The sequence below is a fragment of the Gallus gallus genome, chromosome 3 (genome assembly GCF_016699485.2).
Source record: "Gallus gallus isolate bGalGal1 chromosome 3, bGalGal1.mat.broiler.GRCg7b, whole genome shotgun sequence".
In the NCBI taxonomy this organism is placed as follows: Eukaryota; Metazoa; Chordata; class Aves; order Galliformes; family Phasianidae; genus Gallus; species Gallus gallus.
The window spans coordinates 76,789,705-76,801,179 of NC_052534.1; the positions used below are offsets into that span (position 1 = coordinate 76,789,705).

Consider the following 11,475-nt stretch of genomic DNA (forward strand, 5'->3'; position numbering starts at 1 on the left):
GTTCTGACTTTTCTTAATAGCTACAGTGAATCACAGGGAATTGCCTTTCTTCCGTAAGGAGGACATGCCGAATATAAGGCAGACAAGAGTAATGTCTTCTCTGAGTTGTCTAAAACATGTGGCACAGTAAAGGTAGATATTTGACATATCCCCCCCCCCCCCCCCGTGTTAAAAAGAAGAAATCTCTCTTTCTGACCATGTCTCATGTGTGGAAGTGACAAATATCTTCTGTAAAGCCACCCAGATCTTCCTGCCCCACGTGTATGTGTAATTAGGCTGGAGAGCCATGGCCAGTGCAGGTGTAAATGACTGATAACCGTGGAGCTTTGAGCAGATTCACATGATCTGAATTTGGTTCTAGATGTCCAGGATACAGTTTCCTTGAAAGTGCCTGCAGGAAGGTTGACTCAGTGTTTTTCTCGTCTGCAAAATACTTCTTTCACTGGTGGTGTATAAAAACCATAAGGATCCATATTCCTTGCATAGTCCAATGGCCAGTACAGATAATTTCAACAGATGCTTAAATATATGTAGAAAGTACAAGCTCATACTCAACTTCTGCATGGAACTGACAGGCCAGAAGTTTACTGCACCTCTCTGCTGGAGTGATCTACTCTTGTGTGTTTGAAAGAGGTTAAATTCAGCCCTTGGCTATCGGAACAGGCAACTGCATTGCAGCATGACTGGGCCTAACCCCTAATTTCTGTAATAAGCAATACAGGAGGAGACCTAACCAGAAATGGTTATTAAATCCTTAGTGTGCTTCTTCACCATCCCAACTCATTTTGGTGGAATAAACAAAGGTTTTTCTCAAAGATGCCGAGTCTTGATACAGGAAAGCTAGATGTTTTCAAAGAGACTTTATTTGCAGGATGGAATAAAAGGGAGGCGCCAAGAACATTTTAATCAAATGCTCATTACTGAGAGGATGCAAGAAAAAACTCTGGCTCCCCTATCCTCTTCCAAGCCAACAGACCATTTTGAAGACTTCAGCATCTATCTAGCTATATGTATACACACACACAAGATGTTCTTACACTTCCAGCAAAGGATAAGGTGGAGGAGGACTGGTGGTTAGCAAGATGGGAACAAGATTGCATGTGAGACTGGTCTGGGAAACATGTTAGACAATTCCAAAGCTTCAGATTTGACCTTTCTTAGAAAAAAAAGAAAAAGAAAAAAAAGAAGTGCTTTATGTAAAAGCCCTCAGATCTTTAGCTTCTCAGAGAAGCTGTCTTTTGCCAAGTAACACAGTCACTTACTTACATTCCATATGTCTCTGCCAGAGGGTATGTCCCAGCCCTGATGTGCTAGTAAAATGAAGAGTGTAAATCTGGATGAGGTGTGCACGCCAAGCTCAGTGATGTGAGAGGCAGAAGACAGGATTTAAATGCTTTGCTGCCCAAAAACACACCTAGGAAGGTGGTCATGGGTGCTGTGCTATGTTGGAAGTTCTGCTTCCCAGATACGCTGGGGGTAGAAGGAATGACATCATGGTGATGTCACAGTCACCCTGAGCTCCCTAATGTTATTCACAGCAGCATTTGCTGCAGGGAAGCATTACTGGGGGAAAGGTGTCAAAAACATGACATTTTCCAACCATGGTTGGAAAGAGGAGTTTCAAGCAGTAAAGTGCTGACGCCGCACCCCTTGGGGCATGAACCGCATCTCTTCTAGGTGTCTGACTGTCAAATCTGGTGCAGTGCATGTTTTTCCTCTCTTCCATTTACTTTACTGAGGACGGCATCGGTGAACAGCTGTTTAAAAAATATCTGAGCAGGTTGTGACGGGAAGGGACAGTTGTTGTTGCTGCACAAAGACAAAGATGGCTTTTTGCAAAGATGAAGATCATCCGTGGTTTTTCATTCGGGGCTATTTTAGGGGAAGAGAGACATCTTTGGTGTGAAACAGCTAGTAGAATGGGTAGTCGGGGATTTTGGAGCGCTGACAGCGACTCTGGCTCTCAGTCCTGCTGAAACTTAGCTAAAAATTTCGAATTGGAGTCTCTGAAAGGTTGATAATAATAAGTAATAGAGCTGGATGGAGAGCAAGAATTCTGTTTTGTAAAAAATGTTGTGGTTTCAAAATTTGTTTTCATTCCAGTGCAGAAAGAATATGAGCTCTTTCTTCCTTTTTTTTTTTTTTTTTTTTTTTTAACTTTTCAAGGGACAGAGGAAAAAGTAGAAAACAGGCAGATTAAAGAAAGCCTCCTAGTCTAGTAGGTTAGGGCAATGGTTCGGATGAGGAACTTGACCTGGAATCTCCCCTGCACTAGGTGAGATGAGGATCTTGGCTATACACAGCTGGATTTCCCACCTAGAATTTTTATCCCAGAGATTAAACGTTTCCTGTTTGTTTTTTTTTTTTTTTAATTGAAACGTTTGTGTTTCTTTAAAAAAAATTGTTTTTATTATTATTTATTTAGAGTACAGAATCATTTCTGATCATTTCTAATACTCCACCACATGTATTTTTTACTACTTACAGAAAATTGAAGGTGCAGAGACCTTTCCTTCATCTCTTTGACATGATTCATCTGCTTGTTGAAAATGGGGGATATACAGACACCCAAATATTTGGCCATTCCTATATGAGGCTGTTTAACATTCTGATTGTGTGTTTTGCTCTGCAGCTTCGGACAGATGTGTTCGAAATACAGGTTTGAGTATCCCTTACCGAGCGCCTTCTGCCACCTCTGAAATGTCACTGGGATGGCTTTCTCCAGATGGAAAGGATATTGAAAAGGGTCATTAACATCTGCACAGCACTTTGAATATGACACTCTCTGGCGCATTTATGAACACCTTACATACCGACAAGGTAGTCAGAGCTGTAATCAAAGGTGCAACACATCAGCAGTAGCACTGCAGATTTATTTGCACTAAGCCAGCCAAACAAAAGGTCTGGTCGACAGGCCAGCTAATGTCTGTTCTTCATTTTGGCCCTGGCATAACAACATGAGATCATTTATAAATAATCAATGTTTGTTTACCCAAGTGTTTTGTGTAAAAGCTTTGGAGGGTTCCCCTAGGTATGGTGAGCCAACATGTAGTACAATGGGGATGAGGTGCAGCTGTAGCTACTACTTTGCTTGTAATAGCTAATAGCCAGCGCTTAAGTGGCGCGACAGGAGATGAGATTGCATTTGCAGGGAATTCACACAAGAAACAGACTTCTCTGCAGAATACTGAAGACATTAGACCTACAGGTGCAGCCTGTGAACTTGTAAAGTCTCTTCAAAATTCAGCTGGGGCTTTTCCAAAGCAAAATACTATTTCTGTACGCAAAATAGATTTAGCACCTATTCTTGCATAGCTGTGAGTTTCCTTAGCTACCACTGAAACCAATGAAATCTGAAAATGTGATACTGGACTCTTGATGTATATAAGGCCTATAATAGTTATATGCTGACTAGCTCTTGGGTCATCATCTTTTAGCCAAACAGGAAAAAATACATAAGCAGGACTACAAAATCTTCTTGTAGCCTTTCATCATCTGTTTACATCAAGCCATGGAAACTCTTTCAGCAGAGCTGTCTGGAGACTGACCATATGGGCTTTGTGGAGGACTACAGTAGGACTCAGGACACTGGGCTGTGTCTGCTTTCACTTCTGCATTGGTGATGGCTCTGCCAAGTCCAGTAACATTCAGCAGCAGCAGCAGTAAGGACAAACTGTGAGGTGTTACTCTCAATGTTCATAATATAGCATGGGCTTGATTGAATTTATATTTGTTACACAGCTTCTGAGATAGCTAAATATATTCTCTCTGGGTAAGTGAGAGTGAGAAGTTGGGTTAAAACAGTCACATTTTTTCTATAGTAAGGCAGGTAAATATGAGAGTCTCTTTTTTTCTCCCAAAGGGCAGAATGCTTTGACTGAACTGCTTTCCTTATGAATGCTCGGGATCAGAATAGGTTTGCAGAGTGGGGGCTTACCTTTTGATTTTCCTTTGCAAGCAGGACTTTGCAGGCAGTTCTGTCACTTTGCTGCAGCTTGGACACTGATTTGGAGCTCCAGCCATACCAGTAGAGGTGGTGGCAACTTCACATCCTGCATTTGCCAGGATTGCCCCTGGGCACTGTGCAAATCTTAATGCTTTGTTCAGCCTGTAAGAAGGTAATGCATCTACAGGGCTGAGAAAAGAGCTGGATTTCATAGACAGGTACACAGTTGTGACTGTTGGTAAAATTCAGTGCAAATCCATTGGTTCAATAGGTTTTACACTGAAAGTAGGATTCTTTCATAACATGACAGTTTCTGGGAAAAAAGTTCATGTCTACCTCTACATTAGGAACACAAGTCCTTGACCTTTTATAAGCATTATAGGGAAAGGAATGGCTGGTCCATTATGTAGGATAGAGAACTGTCCTGTTGAATAAGGGAATTAACACATAGTCATACATTGGCCACACAGAATCACAGATTTGCAAGGGTTGGAAGTGACCTCTAGAGATCATCAAGTCCAACCTCCCTGCTAAAGTGGGTTCCCTACATTAGGTCACACAGGCAAGCAATAATTTTTATTCTAATATTGTGCTGTATTGAATTAGCACTCTTTAGCATCTGAAGTTTGTGTAGCTGCAAGGTTAGATTTGAGTTAACGTCACTGTTGCCATTTTCCTACTGAAATTCACCTAGAAGTCTAACAAGTCAGTGATATGAACTGTGTTGCTGCAAGCAATTAGCCAGTAAGACATGGAACCTCACTGTAATTAAGGCCATTGGACCCAAAATAGCAAATTTAAGGCCTGAAAATGCATGTTCTTAGTTTTGATGGTTCTTTGTTTTCATATGGAATCTTAGCATAACCAAAAGAAGGGGAGGGAGATAAATGAGGTTGGTAGCCCCAAACAAACAGCTCTTGCAAACACTTTATGACTTTTTTTTCTGATCTTCCAAGAGATATTGTCAACAACATCAGGCAAATGATTATATATATTCATGTGAGGATAGAGTTATGTTTTGGACTTAGGAAGACACAGTCAAGTTGGTGGCTATCATCTTCATAATGCAGGAGAGTAACTAAAAGTTCTCTGCAAGGGAAGAGATCCGCTGAGGGAAGGAACTTACCCCAGGAAACGAAGCTTTGGCTGCTGCCACAGATCCATTTTCCCAAGGTTAAAAATAACACAAGGGAAGAGTTTATGGAGCCGTCTCCTGAGACACCAGGTTTTTGGAATTTGGAATCAAAAATTGATTCTTTTGGCCCACGTTTGGTGAAAACACTGGAAAAACTAGATTCATTTGAAGGAGAAATTAAAAAAACATGAGTGGTAATAAAAAATAGTACCGACGATGACAGTAGGACAATTTATAATTGGGGGGTCAAGTATCCTATTAGTTTGGGGTTATTTCTCTTTAAATAGAAGACCAGTCACAAAGGATTCCTGAGAGATGATATAATCTGAAACTATATTGGAAAAAAGTTTGCTTCCCTCTTAAATTACCAGGGCCTTTTGTATTCTAGTAAAATACTTTATTACTTGATCTGGCTCTAGAGAAACAGTGATTCCATAACAAACCTTTCCCAGGACTTTAATTATTTCCTTTATTATATCTTGAAAAGAGACCAGGTCACTTCTGAAGGCCACAGAAAGAATAAAAAATAAATACCTCCTGAGCAAACAAACAAAAAACAAAGGAATGTTTCTTTATATCGTGATCCTCTATTAAAGTTAGGTTGCTAAGTACTGAGAGTGAATAGTTCTATTACCAGAAATGTCTCAGAATATATTTCAGAGAATTATCTGATGGTTTTCCAGCAAATCCCTTGAAAAACAGACCTATCCCAATGCAAGTGTGAATCTTCTTTGTCCCTAGGAATATAAGGAGGGTTTTCAAATGGAAGCCTGTGTGGCTTGTGAATCATTTAGTTGCTTCTCTAAAGGCACTGATGTTCGATGTTTCGGTGACATGCCCAGCTGTGCAGCACAGCACATGTTCCTGCATTCAGCAACCAAACATTTCTGACAGTGCTTGACTGCTTCCCTGTATGATAGTCAATTACTAATGTTGTCCCCCTTGAAAAATGCCTGCTTAGGGGGGCACACTACCTAGACTTTCCAGGGAAACCTAGAAAAAGATGTGACAAAGCAATTGCACTTTGCAAAACAAGCGTGCATCACAGGGACCTCCTGCATCTAATTATGCCAATATTTTTGTAACAAATCTGTAAAATTATCACAGATCACAGTTAAATTGCTAGTTATTCCTTCCTTCCTTCCTTCCTTCCTTCCTTCCTTCCTTCCTTCCTTCCTTCCTTCCTTCCTTCCTTCCTTCCTTCCTTCCTTCCTTCCTTCCTTCCTTCCTTCCTTCCTTCCTTCCTTCCTTCCTTCCATGTTTTTTTTTTCTTCCTTTCCTCCCTTTTATAATTTTCCTCACTTTTTCCCTTTTCCCTTTATCTTTCTAGGTAGTGAACTCTAAAGCATTTTATTCCCTCTAAATATGATTCCCTATATGTGCAGAAAGGGATTTACTTCCCCAAGGAAAAAGAAAAGGAAGAAAGAAAAACCACAACCCATGCCACCATCTCATTAAATGCATAAAGAATTAACTGTCCTCATTATAACTAACATTCTGCTTCCTCTATTATTGCCTTATATTTCAGAGCATTCAAAACTTGCCATTTATAGAAATATCCCAAGTGAATAATATATGGTCCCTGATTGACCTTAAATGTATAATTCAATCATGGGCTCTTACTGACGTTGGGAACCACCAGGGTACAACTTAAGGGTTTATGAATGGCAGGAAGGCTCCCAGGTTGAATTATGGCTTTGTTATTCAATCTGAGAACACATTTCATTATTTATAGAATATGGAAAAATTGTATGGACTCCTTTCAGGTGAAAAATGATAAATCAGCGTAACGATAATCACTTCTGATTTTAAATGTAAAGTCTATGAAGCAGGGAGAGAAGGATTAATGTGCGCACAATGCGTGGTTATGGAGGTGTGATGGGGAAGGCAGAGGATGGATTACAGCGAAATCAAAGGAAGTATTTCACTGGAAAGTAAGCCCTTTCTGTGGAAGTTATTAGATGACCAATGACTTCAACTTGTCCTAAAACCATAGTAACAAAATCCAAACAGAAAGACAGTCTGCACCAGTTGCTGCTCCCTCTCCAAACACCTCATGTCTATCTTTGGTTACGAATGTGCTGTTTATATATTTGCCAGTGGTTGTACCCTTTTGTATCTCCTGTACTCCTGTTGCTTTGGGAGATTCTGCAGATCTGTTGATGCCAACAGGTCAATCATTTTGAAGGGAAACCAAGAAAACATCAGGCTGGCAGGCAAACTTCTTGCAAACTTCTGACAATATGAATTCAAATGTGTTTTTCCTTTGTTTCTTTCTGAGTCTTTTATGGTGGAAAAAAAAAGGCAAATGGTCATAACTGGTTATTACACGTTAGCTGGGCGTACTTTTATAGCCAGTGGTGATTCTTGGTTATTGATTCTCAGGCACATGCAGGTTCACTCTTCAGTGTACCAATTTAAGAGTATCTATGGTGGTTTTGCGATCCATTTACCTGATCCTTCTCCTCCACCATCTTTTCAATACTTTGAGCCTCATTTCCTATATAACAGTTAATAAAAACAAACTGGCAAGAAACACTCTTTCCAAATTTATGAAACTTTTGTCTTACTGTTATTTCACTTTTTTCTTCTTTTTTTTTTCTTCCCCCCCTCACTTTTTTTTTTTTCTCTTTTGCCCAAGGTTTTACTTGCCTGTCAAACTCATTGAGTTCAAACTTTTTGAATTTTAGAAACCTAAGTGCACACAATAATTGGAAGAACAGTCCCATAATTTCCAGCTCCGAGGGGAAGATATCTTGGAACACAACAGCAAAAAGAAACCCTTGGGTGAAAGAAGAAACCTGCTCAAAATAAAATCACAGATCATTGATTGAAAATGTAGATGTGATTATTTCTAATAACCAATGAAGGAAGGCAATTAGAAGAAATGGTGTATGTTTGGAGCCCAGCTGAGTAGTCATTTTTAGAGTGATGAAGATTTATTGAAGATCCGGTTTAAAGAAATAAATGCAAATATTATGGGTTCTTATGCTGAAAGTTATCCCATAGGCACGTGCTTAGTGTTGCACTGATGGAGTTTAAGTGGTGAATGGACCTGAAGGCCTTCTGGTACCTCTGCTTTCACCCTTTCCACGCCAGCCTGCAGAACTGCACTTTGATTGGAAGCGTGTCGCTAAGATAAAGGGTTGATACTGGCATGATTGATGCAGGAATTTAAAATACCTCTATGCTTGCTATTTTTGGAGCAGGTGACTTTCAGCATTCTGGAATGCCAATGGTGCCATTATATCTCAGAAGATAGTAAAGGAAACTTGCCTGGTTTACTTGAGGCACTGCCTGGTGCCCTAGGTCTTTATCTGCTGTCCAGGCCACTCCTCTAAGTCCCCAGGTACCACGCTGGTGCCCCTCTCCTTCATGGCCTCCTGCATGCTCTTCTTTGGGGTTGCTTCTGCTGATCGAGAACGCAATAAAATGAAGGGAAAGGCTTGGTCTCTCTTCACATCTCATGGGCAAAGTGCTGAGGGAAGCAGGCACCCTGGTGTCTCTGATCTTGAGGGACTTGACGTGATATGTGGGATTGTTCCACAGACCCATCCTGCCTCTAACTTTTTCCAACTCAGATTATCATACAATCATAGATTGTGATGCTAAAAGATAGACAAAGGGAGCAAGGATCTTTAAGGCTTTCCACATAGCACCTGTGCTCAGGGGGGCTGGGGACATTCCATTGTACATTACCTCTGCCTTTGCTATGCACATCTTCATGGCCATGTCCCAGCCCTGCAGTGCAGAGGCACTTCCCTGCCAGCACACACATTTTCTCTGGCAGAAAGGGGCAAGGAAGGAAGCTCCTGGATGCTTTCTTCCACTCCCCAGTTGTGATGGTGCTGCCAGTGGGGCTGGCCTGGCTGCCTGTGGAGCCATGCCGAAACCAAAATAGCAATAATCCAGGTTAAAAAATATAACATCTTTTCCAGGAGAAGGTCGTTTTTGTTTTCAGCCTCCAACATGCGTGGCCTCCCAATGGATACTTGCTTGTTCAGGTAAGGACTGGTAAACAGGATGTAAAAATGAAGAGCTGCACATAGAGAGGAGCAGGGAAAAACTATCTTCACCGCCAAAGGAAGTGCATCCTACATCAGCTTGGCTACTGAAACAGGGTAGAGTAAGTCATAGCCAGTGTGCTCTCCATGTCTGACTCCAGCCTAAACAAAGGAGGCAGCCCTGGCTGTCCCTGCTCTGGGCTCTATTTTCATACCTCTGAAAAATAAATAACATAACACATACTTCCTACGGAAGGTAGCCAAGGATTTGTCCACAAAATGTTGCACAATGTCATACGATCTTCATATCCAAGGGAGTCTATTCCTCTGTTTTCAATATGTGAAATATATCTAGCATACTCAAAGATGGGGTGACAATTAGGGTGTGTTTTCCTCTTTGTGAATTACCTCAAGATCTGGTCACACAAGCTGTCATACACAAAGAACAGGTATGGAAATTCGATCATAACCTCTGAATTTAACTCCCCTCCTGCTTGGCGGGACCAGGATTTCACCCAAAGCATTGCTAATACCCAATTCATCAGCTGACACAAAGTCAACAAATGCAGAACTTTGCAAGAATGGGAAAATGAAATGTCATACAAATAAAACTTTATAGCCATCGAGCTCTGTGGAGCAGAGCAGGAGGGTGGCTGCAATCCCCACTGCTATTAGGGTCATGTCACTGTTCCCTGTCAAAGGAATAGAGATTGCCTTTGGTCCTTTCCTTTCGTGGAGCCATTCCTGGGAACGCAGGAGCTGCTGGCAGGCTCTGCTCCAGGTGTTCTCTCCTATTAAGCTGTTCTTAATCTCCGCTCTCCGTCTTGAGCTAAACAGGCAGCTGCAAACTAGAAGAAAGGAAGTGGTTACTCCAATGCCTATGGGAAAGGCATTGATGTTGCAAGAGGGCTTATCAACAACTTCTATATGTACAAAATTCATGAAGCGGCTGCCTCCTCAGGGGCTGGCAAAAGCGAGTTCCCACTTCTGCTGCTTCTGAGACTGACTCAGTGCAGAGACTTCTGCTGACAGAATGGTGTTGGTCTGCAGCATGGTGGCTTTTAGGAAATCTCTGTACTGACAAAATCCGTAGTGGAGGCCCAGCTTGCAACAGCAAGGCAGATATTCATAGTACAAATACCTTGGCCTACATGTGCTCTTTTCCTATTTTGCTGACTGCCTCTGCCTTTCTGCAAGAGCTCGTAAGTTAGTGAGGAAGGTGGCTGTTTTCTAGTGGTACCACAGCTTAGATGAGGACATGTCCTGGCACACAGGTGGGTGGGAAATCTTTTACAGATGGGAGAGTTTTAAGCACTAGTGGCACAAGAGGGGCTGTTATTAGCTCCAGACACTTTTAGCAGCACGCACTAGGATGTCCAGAGGTGTTACCTGTAGGAAATGTTGGTGCATGGAGACAACGGGGTCTCCAGAAGGATGAGTGGTAGCCAAGTTCATTTTAGAGGAAAAGGATTTGGGGCTCAGACCTATAGGGTCACAGAGGCAAGAATTATGTACCTAGCAATTGGGTGGCTCTGGCTTTTAATATAAAAACATGTGAGAGTGAATGCTCTAGAGACCAATGGAGATGTGCCTACAAATACACTTCCCCCAGAACAATCACTTGGCTCTCTTAAAGCAGTGCTAATTGTGCAATTCAGTCCTATGGCATCAGGAACAAATCATAAGAAACTCTACTGATAGCATCCCCAAAATGTGACCACTTTGCCTATGCCTGTGACTTCCTCTCCTTTTTGTTTTTCTGATACCAGGATACTCTTTGTTAATTAAGAAGCACAGAGGTTTGAAGGACACATATCTGTAGTAATGACCAGTCCATCACAATTGTGATCTCTGATCTCTGGTGATAACAACTGAACCCAAGGGAATGGCATGGAGTTGTGTCAGGAGAGGGTCAGGTGGGAGTTAGGGAAAGGTTCTTCACCAGAGGGCAGTGGGCATAGAACAGGCTGCCCAGGGCAGTGGGCATAGCCCCGAGCTACTGGAATTCAGGGAGCATTTGGACAACTCTCTCAGATGTAGAATTTGAATTTTGGGTGGTGTTTCTGTACCCAGACTGCTGGGTACAGAAGAAACTCCGGAATGAGAAAGATATTTCCTAGAAACAATTGCACAGGGGAAGAATGTTATACTGTTAATGCCAAGGAATCTTAGTCACTTCCATTTCCTCTTTTATAAAGGATCCTATATGACATACCATTTTTGGTAAAAATGTCCTCATTTTTTCTTCCAAAATCTACTAGTCTGAAGAAAAGCATGCCATGTTTGTCCAATTTGTGGGTATTTTATCAAGGCAATGGAGTAAATCCTGTCACTTGGAAGTCAACAGAAGTTTCCAAAAGGGGAACTCTTGATTTCAGCTGGGCCAAAGT

General features: G+C 41.6%; 1 long non-coding RNA gene across 1 annotated transcript; it reads right to left on the reverse strand.

The window, feature by feature from the left end:
* Positions 1-845: 845 nt before the first annotated feature.
* Positions 846-1,468, reverse strand: LOC121110307. The gene is made up of 2 exons (XR_005859082.1): positions 1,267-1,468; positions 846-1,156 (listed from the first exon to the last, which is right to left on the reverse strand). It is a non-coding gene; the product is annotated as an uncharacterized LOC121110307 (long non-coding RNA).
* Between the last annotated feature and the right edge of the window lie 10,007 nt (positions 1,469-11,475).